This window comes from Pleurodeles waltl, chromosome 12 (genome assembly GCF_031143425.1).
Source record: "Pleurodeles waltl isolate 20211129_DDA chromosome 12, aPleWal1.hap1.20221129, whole genome shotgun sequence".
NCBI classification, from domain to species: Eukaryota; Metazoa; Chordata; class Amphibia; order Caudata; family Salamandridae; genus Pleurodeles; species Pleurodeles waltl.
The window spans coordinates 95943868-95958233 of record NC_090451.1 but is presented as its reverse complement, the minus strand read 5'-3'; the positions used below and the strand labels follow the sequence as shown (position 1 = coordinate 95958233).

The window sequence follows — 14366 nt, the reverse complement described above, 5'->3', positions numbered from 1 at the left end:
CTTAAGGCAGTTTGCAATATGAACAGCAGGCTTACTTGATTCTGGTCTTATTTAATTGTTATTTTTCCTAATTTATTCTTTAAGTGATTGTTCTAATAATTTCTTAAGTATAATGTGCTTTTTATATTTATGTCTTTTTCAGAATGATGGGGTCCGGCTGGATTCCAGATTTGTGTATTGACTAGTGATTATGGCTTAGTTTGTTCACAGGGTGATGGGTATTGGATTTATAGAAGCAGTGATAAATATTCCTTTTATTAACTGTGTACAACAAAAAATTGATAAAGGAATAATTACTTTATCTAATTTTCTAGACTAAGAACATGTTCATGTTACCTGTTGGTTTGAATCCTTTGTAGAAGGAAGATATTTAATTAGTGTATGATATATATGAAACATCTTGTATATATAAATTTGCTTTTCAAATTATGACATTGGTTCCATATATATCTACGATAAATATTTTACTGAAGTGAAAATAGTTTAAATGATACAGATGAGTTGGAATTATGTCTTGATTTATATACATGATATATACATATTATATGGATATTTATATACTTTTATATTTATACAACTATGTAATTATTTATGTATTTATATTGACATTGTCCATTGATATATGAGAATATATATATTTTTTGATATTCTAAAGCCATTTATATCTATTTATTATAACATATTTATTGATTTATATCCTACTTATCTATATATGATGATAGATTGATGTATATGGATGAATTTGATATATACTTTTTATTCTTACAACTTGATGTTCATCTTTTTAGACTAACAGGTTAACTATGGTTATATTTTGAAATTCAGAAAAAAAAGAAAATAGTAATTGTAAGAATACATAATTAAGTCCTGTTTCTATGACCATGATCACTGAGTATATATTGGTGTATGTATGGGTTGGATCATACAGTGATCAAGGCTGCTAGTCAGCCGAAACGCGTTGTGTTTAAATAAACTTACTTCCTTTTGAATTCCTGAGAGTGCTGCTGTTCTATAATTATTTTTGCTGTTGAAAGGAGATTAACCGGAGTGCTCTGCCGTTTTTTTGCTGCACCACCCCTCTTGGGCCGCTTGGAGCTCGTTTGTGAGCATATGTATCAAAGAAAGGATTTTGAGCTCCCCCGGGCCGGCCTCGTACACGCTGGGAAGTGTGTGAACCTTTGAGAGACGTGAACGTTGCTTGGAGACTATTCAAGATCTTCAGGTTGTGCTTTACAAGTTTGGAATTATACAGCTGGGTTCCGCGTTGTTTATGGAGCGGAACCCGAACACTAAAAGTCCGTATGATCGAGAGAGATGCTGAAGACTGTAGACCGTATAACGGTGAGTGTCTTGTTTGTTGACACCGAGAGACGCCATTAATCTCGCGCTGAGAGTTACGTGGGTTAAAAGTGAAGCAGCTGAGTTTTTCTCAGCGGCAATATTGTAACAAGAGAGATCACACATAAACATTTATCGGAAGCCCTGATGGAAAGTGCTTTAAAAATCGCCCTCGAACTGGCTGATAGTGCGTTGTAATACGCAAAAGTTATTTCTGCATTTTAATACGATAAGAATTCGGATGGCATTTCATAGAACGATATTCTTAAGAAATAATCCAATCATGTAAATTAAATGCGGAGTTTGCTACCATATGTACATACTTATTCGTAACATAAGGGAAAGCACACGGCAATGTTTCAAGTGCTTCGTGTATTGTGTTCTGACTTTGCTGTTTAAAGCGTATCTCAATACGTGAAGAATATCCTTGCAGTTTACACTGAGATAGGATACGACGTTTCGCTAGTGTTTAATGGTTACATTTACACTAGAAATACAAATAAGAGCTGATATATGATCTAGAGGACGTTTATAATCAAGGAGCGACGAAACTTACGGCATTAATTCCAAACAAACAATTCTAACCTACACATTAGTTTGGAATTATCTCCAAGTGATCTAAGAAATAATAAATAAAATCCCTGAGGTGTGACAAGTGAAGGCAAGGGAACTGGGTATTTTACCCAGGGGATCTCAATTGGGAGTGATTTATTTTGTTTTGATTTTTTATAAAATTTGGCACAATAATTTTTTAGCACATTTAGGGGGTCATTCCAACCCTGGCGGTCAGTGTTAAAGCGGCGGCTAACCCGCCAACAGGCTGGCGGTAAAAAAAATGAAATTCCGACCCCGGCGGAAACCGCAAACAGAGACCGCCACTTCAACACACTGCCCGCCACGGCGAGACAAACAAACAGCGCGGCGGTCACCGCCAACAGACAGGCAGGAGTCAATGTACCACCCACCCTATCACAACCCACCAATCCGCCACCTTTTCTGGGGCGGTAGCCCCGCCGATAAAAACACTGCAGAAACAACCATTTCGAACGGAAAACGCTCACCTCCATACACCCCACGAGGAATCTGGACAGCATGGAACCCGAACTCCACATCCTCCCAGCGATTGTCTTCCTGCTCCTCTACCAGGAGCACGAACGCCGGCGCAGAAGACAACAGTGAGTACTGCACCTACGACACAGGGGAGGGGGGAGGGAAAAAATTACGGGGACACACACACGCGACACACCCACCCCCACCCTCACCCACTACAACACACGCATCAATGCATAGCAACAACTCAGAGTGACACCCCCCAAACCCCCCGGAAGAATGCAAATACAAAAGGAAATGATTCGAAACAATGGAATATATTGTATCACTGGCTTAAAAATATATCACACATCTAAAACCTTTACATACATTAATTTTAAAGTCCGATAATTGTAGCAGGCATTGTCCGTGGACCACTGGGCCCAAATCACATGGGCAAAGCCCACACAGGATACCTGACTCCAACGGAGAGAAAACTGCAGGGGCATCAGATAGGAAAACTACAGGCACCTCAGGGGGAAGGGAAGGGGGGGCACCTCAGCCAGATGAGTCCACGACGCCAGATGCACGAGGGGCCTCCATGGCCACTGTGCCATCCTGGGGAGTGCAAAGCCACAGTCTCTCAAGTCTCTACAGTGGGTGGGTTGCCCACTGTACCATCCTGGGGAGTGCAAAGCCACAGTCTCTCAAGTCTCTACAGTGGGTGGCTTGCCCACTGTACCATCCTGGGGAGTGCAAAGCCACAGTCTCTCAAATGGATAACAGTCTCCACTGGTTCTGGAGGGGGACTGGTTCCCAGAGTGCTTCGTGCAGCCCTGCCCGACACAGATGCGGGCCTGCCCCTTCTGCCAATGGGCCAGCAGTGCTTGAGACGGCGGTGCCCAGTTCAGCGGTGCTTGAGAGGAAGGGCCCAGTTCAGCGGTGCTTGAGAGGAAGGGCCCAGTGCAGCGGTGCTTGAGAGGAAGGGCCCAGTGCAGCGGTGCTTGAGAGGAAGGGCCCAGTGCAGCGGTGCTTGAGAGGAAGGGCCCAGTGCAGCGGTGCTTGAGAGGAAGGGCCCAGTTCAGCTGTGCTTGAGATGAAGGGCCCAGTTCAGCGGTGCTTGAGACGGCGGTGCCCTGTTCAGCGGTGCTTGAGATGAAGGGCCCAGTGCAGCGGTGCTTGAGACGGCGGTGCCCTGTTCAGCGGTGCTTGAGATGAAGGGCCCTGTTCAGCGGTGCTTGAGACGGCGGTGCCCTGTTCAGCGGTGCTTGAGATGAAGGGCCCAGTGCAGCGGTGCTTGAGACGGCGGTGCCCTGTTCAGCGGTGCTTGAGATGAAGGGCCCTGTTCAGCGGTGCTTGAGACGGCGGTGCCCTGTTCAGCGGTGCTTGAGATGAAGGGCCCAGTGTAGCGGTGCTTGAGAGGAAGGGTCCAGTTCAGCGGTGCTTGAGATGAAGGGCCCAGTTCAGCGGTGCTTGAGAGGGCGGTGCCCTGTTCAGCGGTGCTTGAGAGGAAGGGCCCAGTGCAGCGGTGCTTGAGAGGAAGGGCCCAGTTCAGCTGTGCGTGAGATGAAGGGCCCAGTTCAGCGGTGCTTGAGACGGCGGTGCCCTGTTCAGCGGTGCTTGAGACGGCGGTGCCCTGTTCAGCGGTGCTTGAGACGGCGGTGCCCTGTTCAGCGGTGCTTGAGAGGAACGGCCCAGTGCAGCGGTGCTTGAGAGGAACGGCCCAGTGCAGCGGTGCTTGAGAGGAAGGGGCCAGTGCAGCGGTGCTTGAGAGAAAGGGCCCAGTGCAGCGGTGCTTGAGAGAAAGGGCCCAGTGCAGCGGTGCTTGAGATGAAGGGCCCTGTTCAGCGGTGCATTGGATGAGTGTCCAGGTCAGCGGATCCGGCCATGGCATGGAGGTCATTCGCCACCTGACCTGTGGCTGGCGGTGCCTTCCTGCCCACCTGGGTTGGGGCTTGCAGGGCCCTCCTGGGTTGCAGTACCGGGCCTGTGGGTGTCCTCCTGCCCACCTGGGATGGGGCTGGCAGGGCCCTCCTGGGCTGCAGTACCGGGCCTGTGGGTGTCCTCCTGCCCACCTGGGATGGGGCTGGCGGGGCCCTCCTGGCCAGCTGGCCTGCTGGCGGACTTGTTGGGCATGCTGCCCTTCCCACCCTTCCCTGTTCGCCTGTGGCCCTTCCCCACCTTTGGCGGTGTGCCAGGTGGCACCAGACTTCCTGCCGGAGCCATGGTAGCAATTTTGGTCCCTGGTGTCTTGGGCCTCTCGCGCCGGGCACTGGCAATCTTCAGATGCTTTACCGGGGGTGGGCTGGCCGTGCCTTGGCTCCTTACTGAAGTGGCTGCCCTTGAGGGTGGGGGACTGCACAGTCCATGGCAAACTGTCTTTACAGGTCCCACTTTTGTGGTGGCTGAGGTGCTGACTGGAGTCCTATGAGATGGACGGGGTGGGGGAGTTGTTGGAAAGAGGTCAAGTTTGGAAAGGAAAAGCAATTTAGGAAGAGAGGGACGGGTAGGTGTAGTGGGTATGGGAGTGGAGGAAGAGGTTGTGGTTGTAGGAGTTTTCAGTCTGGTGTCTTTGGGTGTGGGTGCTTGGGCTGGATGCTGTCGTGAGGTGGATGGCTGTTGGGTGGGTGGCTGTCTGCATTTGTGTAGCTTGGAAAAGGGTGTCACAGACACAGTGGGAGAGGACACAGGGGATGTGTAAATGGTAGTGGGGGTGGTGACTGCACGTGTGCGGGGTGTTCTGGTGGGTGTGGTGGTGATGGACGTAGTGGCTGAAGATGTTGTGCATGCAGGTGTGAGTGGAGACGTCACAGGGAGGAAGGAGGGAGACGAGGAGGAGGGGGACACAGTGGAGGCAGTGGGTGTTGGTATGTCTGCATGTGGATGTTTCTTGTGTGAATGCTTGTGTGATGTGTGGTGCTTATGTCTGGATGAGCTTCCCTTGGGTGTTGAGGTGTGTGCAGGCTTGTCTGATGGTGTGTCTGGGATAGGAAGAGGTACAGGGGATTGGGTATGGGTGGAGGAAGTTGGAGGGGAGAGGCTAGAGAGAGGGACAATTGCTGCCATCAGTGCTGAGGCCAGAGTGTTGAACAATCGCTGATGGGCAGCCTGACCAGAATGAATGCCCTCCAGGTATGCATTACTCTGGTGCACCTCCCTTTCTACACCCTGGATGGCATTCAAAAGGGTAGACTGCCCAACAATGATCGTCCTCAGGAGGTCAATGACCTCCTCACTGAGGGCAGCAGTGGTGACTGGGGCAGGGCCTGAGGTGCCTGGGGCGAAGGAGATGCCCACCTTCCTGGGTGAGCGGGCACGGGGCAAACGCTGAGGGGCTGCTGGGAGGGCAGTGCTGGTGCGCTGGGTGGCGGCTGTACCTGTTGTTGCGGGGGGGCACGGATGTTGCCGCCACCACAAGGGAGCTCCCTTCAGAGGACGAGTCGCTGTCACTAATGTCCGCACGAGTCCCCGCTGTGGAGCTCCCTCGCCCTCCGTCCCACTGGTGTATTTGGACTCCGTTGCATGGCCCTCCAGGGCCATGTGGGATGCAGCTCCCTCGTGCTCCGATGCCACTTCTCCTCCGCCTGATGATGCTAATGCACACATGAACAGGAAGACCACAAAAAAGGGGGGGGGGGAGAAATAAAGACATGTTGAGTGCATGCATTGGCAACACCGTTGGCGGAGAGGACAGACACAGAAGCCCCCTGCACTATGCCGCGCACTTGGGGTCGACTACGCAATCCGTGGGACATGGCCTGCAAGCCTATGGACGACAACTGCACACATAGATGACACAGGGCCATGGATACCTGTACTTGGCACCCTACAGAGGTGGGGGGCGGGGGCACAGGGCCATGCCTTACGGAGGGGCCTAGCCTACAGAAATCGCCCTGGCCTAGGGATACCCACAGCCCTCCTTCCCCACCCAGACACCTCCCCTGCGCGCAAAGTCACCAGGATTGGAGTGTACTCACCCCCTTGTGTCTGCTGTGATGTCCTCACGTGCCCATCCAAATCGGGGTAGGCCACCGCCAGGATCCGGGACATCAGGGGGGTCAAAGTACGACTGTCACCCCTCCCATGTTGGGAGGCCATCCCCAGCTGAGCCTCCGCCGTCTTCCTGCTCCAGTGGGTGCCCCGTCTGTTGTGAACCCCCAGGGTCCGGACATCCTTGGCCATGGCATGCCAAATATCGATTTTCTGGTGGGCGCTGACCTATGTGACATGTACAGGGAGAGAAGTATAATCATCACCTTCTGCATGCTCCATGTGAGTGGCCCCCCATCCCCACCCTTGCCATGTGGCACATGCTCTCATCTGTCGTTTGATGCATGCCTCAATGGCTCCCCTCCCCACCATCTTTCATCCACCCCACTCAACACAGGCATTGCCCACAAAGCATTGTCCCAGTGTACTTACCTGTTGGTCTGGAGGACCGTAGAGTAGCGCATACTGGGGGAGGACCCCATCCACAATGTTTCTCCTACTCCTCCGCAGTGAAGGCAGGGGCCCTTTCCCCAGTCGCATGAGCCATTGTCTCTTCCAGACCGAGGTCACAGCAGCACTTGCGGTGTAGGTCCTCTCCTGTGGAAGATCAGGTATCGAGTGATTAAGCAGATAGAAAATGGCGGTCACGCCCGCGGCGGTGCGTACCGCGGTGGTGCGTACCACGACCGCCGGTGCACATCGTCAATGGCTCCTGAAACCCATAGGGTTCAATGTTAACCAATGCTGCTTTGCGCCGCGGTCTTCGACCGAATACCGCCATGGTGTGCCACGCCAGCGCATTGACCTCACATCCCATTGTCTCACTTCACAGGTCAGGCAGCCGCCATTTCAAGGGCCGACATTGCTTAATTTCTACTGCGTCACACATACCTAGGTCTTGCATCGACACTCATACAAGCCATACAATGCATTGGGAATCGTGTTATGTGCAAGCTGTGGGAACGTACCTGTGGGTTGATTGACTCTGTGCTCATTGTTGTCCTTCATAGGCACCGTCCGCTGGGACATGCGAGGAGATGGAGGAATCTTCCCGTGTACAGACCGCTGGTGGACCTGTCGACAATGGAGGAAAGACATATCATACTGACATACAGGCTTGACCGAGCCACTATACAGGAACTGTGTGCCCAGCTGGATGCAGACCTGATGTCACCCATCCGCCAACCCACAGGGATCCCCCCTCTAGTGCAGGTTCTGTCAGTACTCCATTTCTTTGCAAGTGGGTCTTTTCAAACAACAGTGGCCATATCATCAGGGATGTCCCAGCCCATGTTTTCCAAGGTGTTGTCCAGAGTGTTGTCTGCCATGCTCAAACACATGCGGAGCTACATCGTGTTCCCTGAGGTGGGGGATTTGCCTACAGTGAAGGGTGATTTCTATGCCTTTGGACATATTCCCAACATCATTGGTGCCATTGATGGGACACATGTTGCTTTGGTCTCCCCCAGCAGGAGTGAACAGGTGTACAGGAACAGGAAGAGTTATCATTCCATGAATGTCCAGATGGTCTGTTTGGCTGACCAGTACATCTCCCATGTTAATGCCAAGTTCCCTGGGTCAGTGCATGACGCGTACACCATGCGGAATAGCAGCATCCCTTACGTGATGGGTCAACTCCAGAGGCACCGTGTGTGGCTAATTGGTGATTCTGGTTACGCCAACCTGTCCTGGCTACTGACCCCAGTGAGGAATCCCAGGACAAGGGCAGAGGAACGGTACAATGAGGCACATGGGCGTACTAGGAGGGTGATCGAGCGGACCTTCGGCCTCCTGAAGGCCAGGTTCAGGTGCCTCCATATGACAGGTGGATCCCTAATGTACTCACCAAAGAAGGTGTGCCAGATCATCGTGGCCTGCTGTATGCTTCACAACCTGGCTTTGGGACGACAGGTACCTTTTCTGCAGGAGGATGGTCCAGATGGTGGTGTTGTAGCAGCTGTGGAGCCTGTGGAGAGTGAAGAGGAGGAAGGCGAAGAGGAGGACATAGAGAACAGGAACACAGTAATACAGCAGTATTTCCAATGACACACAGGTAAGAATCCACACCGGCATATTACATTTACTTAAAGACTGCTACCTCTCTACTGTTTGACCTTTTCCCCCAGTGTATGGTAACTGTGTTGTGACTTTCCCTTCCAATTTCAGAGATGTGGGCCCCACTGCGTGACATCTGCTTTGTTTTCCCATGGACTACAGCTGTGTGACAGTGGTATGTTGGCATCACAATGTAAATAAACTTTTTGGCACGGTCATGTCTAATACATTTGTTCAAAATCACAGCCAGACTCCAGATTGTTTTGTGCAATAAGTGTGTTTATTACAGTGCTCTAAATTGGTGGGTGGTTGCAAATCGGTGAGGGGTGATGGTGGAGGATTGTCCATGGCAGAGTCCAGACTATCAGTATCACAGGTGCATTGTCCAAATGCCTGTGGAAAGTGGTGCAGGGGCAGTTTAAGGTTGGACAGGGTGTCAATGTGGGACAGTGGGATGACAATCAGGGAGGTATCCTTTCCTGGCGAGGGTCTTGGCATCTTACTCTGTCTTCTTCCTGGATCTCAGGGCCCGCTTGCGGGGTGGTTCTCTTTCTGCAGGGGGTGGGGTTCTGGTGGCCTGTTGGTCTTGTGTCGGGGCCTCCTGTCCACTAGTGCCAGCGGAGGTGGTAGGCAGTTCTTGGTCCATGCTAGTGACAGGGGCCCTTTGTGGTGCCACAGTGTCCCGCAATGTGGTGACTACCTGATTCAGAGCCACTACGATGGTGCCCAAGGCGGAACTGATGTTTCTTAGTTCCTCCCTGAACCCCATATACTGTTCCTCCTGCAGAGCTGTATCTCCTGAAACCTGGCCAGGACCGTCGCCATCGTCTCCTGGGAGTGGTGGTAGGCTCCCATGATGGAGGTGAGGGCCTCGTGGAGAGTGGGATCCCTGGGCCTGTCCCCCCCTGTCGCACAGCAGCCCTCCCAGTTCCCCAGTTCCCCAGTTTCCCTGGGCCTCTATCCCCTGGACCGTGTGCCCACTACCACTGCCCCCAGGTCCCTGTTGTTGTTGGGGTGGTGGGTTAGCCTGGGTGCCTTGTAGTGGCGGACACACCGCTGATTGACGTGTCCTGGGGACAGAGGTATGGGCCCGCTGGGTGGGTGCTGTGCTGGTGTTCCCAGAGGGGGGAAGTTCTGCTGTGGCCTGTGGCAGTCTGAGGGGAACCGACTGTCCCGAGGTCCCCGATGGGCCGGGCCGGGCTGGTCATCTAGATCCAGGTCGACAGAGGTGCTGTCATCACTGTGGGCCTCTTCTGGGGGTGGAGTGGACATTTGTGGACCGTCCTGCGCGGTGACCTGGCGTTCGGGTCCTGCAGGGGTATAAAAGTATGGTTATTGCTTCTGTGTGTGCCATGGCGTGCAATCGGTGGGTGCCCGTGTACCCCAGTGCTGGCATTCCCTTGTGGGGGCTGTTGTGACGGTGGTTTGGGGGGGGGATGGGTATGTGCAGTGGGCAGGCTTTGGTGATGGGTGTCCATGCTTTGTGGACGCATGCAGGGCTTGGTGTTGGGATGGGTGGGTTGTGAGGGTGAGACATTTGCAAGGAGTAGGTGTGATGGGGGTGGGGGTGAGGGTGGGGGTATGAGTTGGCATGCTGGTGGGGTGGGGGGGATGAAGTAGTGAAGATGAGACTTACCAGAGTCCATTCCTCCAGATACTCCTGCAAGACCCTCAGGATTCAGGATCGCCAAGACCTGCTCCTCCCATGTTGTAAATTCTGGGGGAGGAGGTGTGGGTCCGCCGCCAGTCCGCTGCACCGCGATGTTGTGCCTGGATACCATGGAATGCACCTTCCCCCGTAGGTCGTTCCACCGCTTCCTGATGTCGTCCCGATTTCTTGGGTGCTGTCCCACAGCGTTGACCCTGTCCACTATTCTGCTCCATAGCTCCATCTTCCTGGCAATGGTGGTGTGCTGCACCTGTGTCCCGAAGAGCTGTGGCTCTACCCATACAATTTCCTCCACCATGACCCTGAGTTCAGCCTCCGAAAACCTGGGATGTCTTTGCGGTGCCATGGGGTGGTGTGGGTGATGTGTGGGGTGAATTGTGTGGTGCTAAGTGTGGTGATGTGTATTGTTGTGTTGTGTCAAGTGCGTGCTAATATTGCTGGTTGACAGTGAATTGGGCGTCTGGGTGCTCGGATCTCTTTTCTCTGTGCGTGTTCACGAATCTCTAGGACTGGGGGTTTGTGGGTGATGTGGGTGTGTGTTTTATATTGTATTGGGTGTGTGGGAGTGTTGTTTGTATGTGTATCAGGTGTGTGTATTTTGAATTGTCCAATGTGGCTGTGTTTTGGAGGTGTGTGTGTATTTTGAGCGCAGCGGTGTGTACCGCCAATGGAATACTGCGGTTGAAAGACTGCCGCGTGGATTCGTGGGTCGTGATGGCATGGGCGTATTTCTGTTGGCGTGACGGTGGAGGTTTGGTCATCGCCAGTTTCTCGCTGACCTTTGGTGTGGCAGACTTTTGTGGATGTCTGTATTTTGGCGGTTTGCCTGTTGTGGGTCGGAATGACCGTGGCGGTTTACCGCGACTGCGGCGGTGTTATGGTGGTCTTCTGCACGGCGGTAATCGCCTTTTACCGCCGAGGTTGGAATGACCCCCTTAGTTATTATTATGGATGAGGATATTGACAATCAGTGGAAAATGGCTGCTCAATTGTTGTATGCCAAGACTGCTTTGAGAGGAAAATTACCCGGGAATGATGCAAGTGGTAATAGTGATCTAAACACATTATTATATAAATTGGAGAAAATGTGTAAACAAGAAATATCTAAATGGTGGGAAGCTACTTCCTTACAAAATTATATTGATCAAAATATGGTCCAAAGAGGATTAAGAATTTTCATTACACCAGCCTATGAAACATCTAACCCGGATATGTTGAAAGAGTGGGCGGAGAATTCGGCATCAAGCTCCAAACATATGCTTGAAATTTTGGTGAAATATGCTTGGCGTGATAGGGAAATCCTACTAGTAGATATTAAGAAAATGAAGGAGAATTTTGCCTCAAGGTCTGAAAAGGAATTGATTACTGGTTTCTATGAAACAATGAAGATAAAATTGAGAAAATATGAAGATGACATAAAAACAAAAAAACAACAAAAACTCCATAGAGATATAGGTGATTATGAAAGTGGAAGAATTCTGACCTTTAGTAGAAAATATGATCATCTATATAAGGCCGGGTCAAGCTACCTTACACCTGTAGCCTAACCTTCTACTTCCGAAAGTGAATTGGAAAGTATAAGAAAAACTCATTCTTTGAGTTCAACAGATAGTGAAATTTCTAATATTGAAATCACCAACAAACCGGCTACTTTTTTTAGACGAATATCGCCTGCTACGACATGGCAGGCAAGTCTCATACAAACAGAAAGGAGAAGTGTTGAACTACAGAGGCAGACCAAGGGGCCGAAGAGGAAGACGAGACGGAATCAAAAGAGGAGAGAGAGATTTAGAAACCGTATTAAGAAGGGATCCAAACTCGGAGCAAGTGGGAAAAACAACGAACGGCTCCGAGCTATCGACATAATGGACAGCGAAACAGTGAATAAAACTATTATTAATCTATTGGATCATCAGTTAACAGAAGATGATAAAAAAAACATTATGGGGGTCATTCTGACCTCGGCGGTAAAAGGCTTCTACTGCCGGTCAGAAGACCGCCATTATACCGCCGCGGCCGCGGTAAACCGCCACGGTCATTCTGACCCACAACTTGAAAACCGCCAAAAACCCGACATCCACGGAAGGCCGCCTCATCAGCGGTCAGCGATAAACTGGAGATGACCAAACCTCCACCGTCACGCCAACACAAACACGCCCATGCCATTACGACCCACGAATCCGCGCGGCGGTCTTTCAACCGCGGTATTCCATTGGCGGTACACACCGCCGCGCTCAAAATACACACACCCATACAAAACACAGCCACATTGGACAATTCAAAATACACACACCTGATACACATACACACAACACTCCCACACACCCATCACCATATAAAACACACACCCACATCACCCACAAACCCCTACAACCAGAAATTCTGAGAGAAGGCGCAATACAGAGAGAGAGAGCACAGGCAACGCAAAACACAACACACACAGGAACCCTACATCATCACCCACACCACATCTACGTACAAATCACCCCACACCACCACTCACATCACCACAAACAGCACCCACACCTCATCCACACCACCCCATGGCACCCCAAAGACAACCCAGGTTCTCGGACCAAGAACTCAGGGTCATGGTGGAGGAAATAATTAGGGTAGAGCCCCAGCTCTTCGGCACACAGGTGCAGCAAACCACAATAGCCAGGAAGGCGGAGCTATGGCAAAGGATCGTCGACAGGGTCAACGCTGTGGGACAGCATCCCAGAAATTGGAAGACATCCGAAAGCGCTGGAACGACCTACGGGGGAAGGTGCGGTCGATGGTGTCAAGACACAACATCGCTGTGCAGAAGACTGGCGGCGGACCCCCACCCACTCCACCCGAATTCACAGCATGGGAGCAAGAGGTCTTTAACATCCTGCATCCTGACGGCCTCGCTGGAGTAGCCGGAGGAATGGACTCTGGTAAGTCTAATCTCAACTACTTCCCCCCCCCCCAACCACCAGCATGCCAACCCACACCCCCACCCTCACCCCCAACCCCCTAGCACACATCCTCCCTGCCAATGTCTCACCAGCACAACCCACCCAACCCAACACCAATCCCTGAATGCCAACACAAACCATGGACACCCATCACCTAAGCATGACCACTGCACATACCCATCCCCCCCCCCACAAACCACCATCACAACTCCTCCCACAAGGGAATGCCAGCACTTGGGGACAAGGGCACCCACAAATCGCACGCCATGGCACACACAGAAGCAATAACCATACTCTTTTACCCCTGCAGGGCCCGAACGCCAACACACCGGCCAGGAGGGTCCAGATTTGTCCATCCCACCCCCAGAACAGGCCCCCAGTGATGACAGCAGCTCTGTCGACCTAGAACCTGATGACCAGCCCGGACCATCGGGGACCTCTGGACAGTCGGTTCCCCACACACAGACACAGGCCACAGCAGACCCAACCCCCTCTGGGAATACCAGCACAGCTCCCACCCAGCGGGCCCATGCCTCTGTCTCCAGGACGCGTCAATCAGCGGTGTGTCCGCCACTACAGGGCACCCAGGCTGACCCACCACCCCAACAACAACAGGGACCTGGGGGCAGTGGTAGTGGGCACACCGTCCAGGGGACAGAGGCCCGGGGAAACAGGGGAACTGGGAGGGCTGCTGTGCGACAGGGGGGGGACAGGCCCAGGGAACCCACTCTCCAAGAGGCCCTCACCACCATCATGGGAGCATACCACCACTCCCAGGAGACAATGGCGACGGTACTGGCCAGGTTCCAGGAGATCCAGGCACAGCAGGAGGAACGGTACATGGGGTACAGAGACGAACTCGGGAACATCGTTTCCACAATAGGGACCATCGTCCTGGAACTCAACCAGATAGTCACCACATTGCCGGGACCATGTGGCACCACAAAGGGCCCCTGTCGCTAGCCAGGACCACGAACAGCCTACCACCTCCGCCGGCGCTAGTGGACAGGAGGCCCCCACACAACGACAGGCCACCAGAACCCCACCTCCTGCTGAAGAACAACCACCCCGCAAGCGGAACCTGAGATCACACAAGAAGACAGAGTAGGATGCCAAGACCCCCGCCAGCATAAGATACCCCCTGATGTCATCCCACTGTCCCACATTGTCACCCTGTCCAACCTTAAACTGCCCCTGCTCCATCCTTACACAGGCATATGGGCAATGCACCTGTGAGACTGAGAACTGGACTCTGCCATGGACATTACTCCACCCCCACCCATCACCGCTTTACTATCATGGACCTATATGTAGCACTTAAAATAAATCACTAATTGCACTTC

General features: G+C 52.1%; 1 long non-coding RNA gene across 2 annotated transcripts in view; it reads left to right on the top strand.

Annotated features, from left to right (window-relative positions):
• Positions 1 to 976: 976 nt before the first annotated feature.
• LOC138267851 (uncharacterized) overlaps positions 977 to 14366 on the top strand; it is a 184669-nt gene continuing 171279 nt past the window's right edge. For both annotated transcript variants that reach the window (XR_011199881.1, XR_011199882.1), the window contains exon 1: positions 977 to 1341. This is a non-coding gene — a long non-coding RNA (uncharacterized lncRNA). The remainder of the gene's footprint in view (positions 1342 to 14366) is intronic.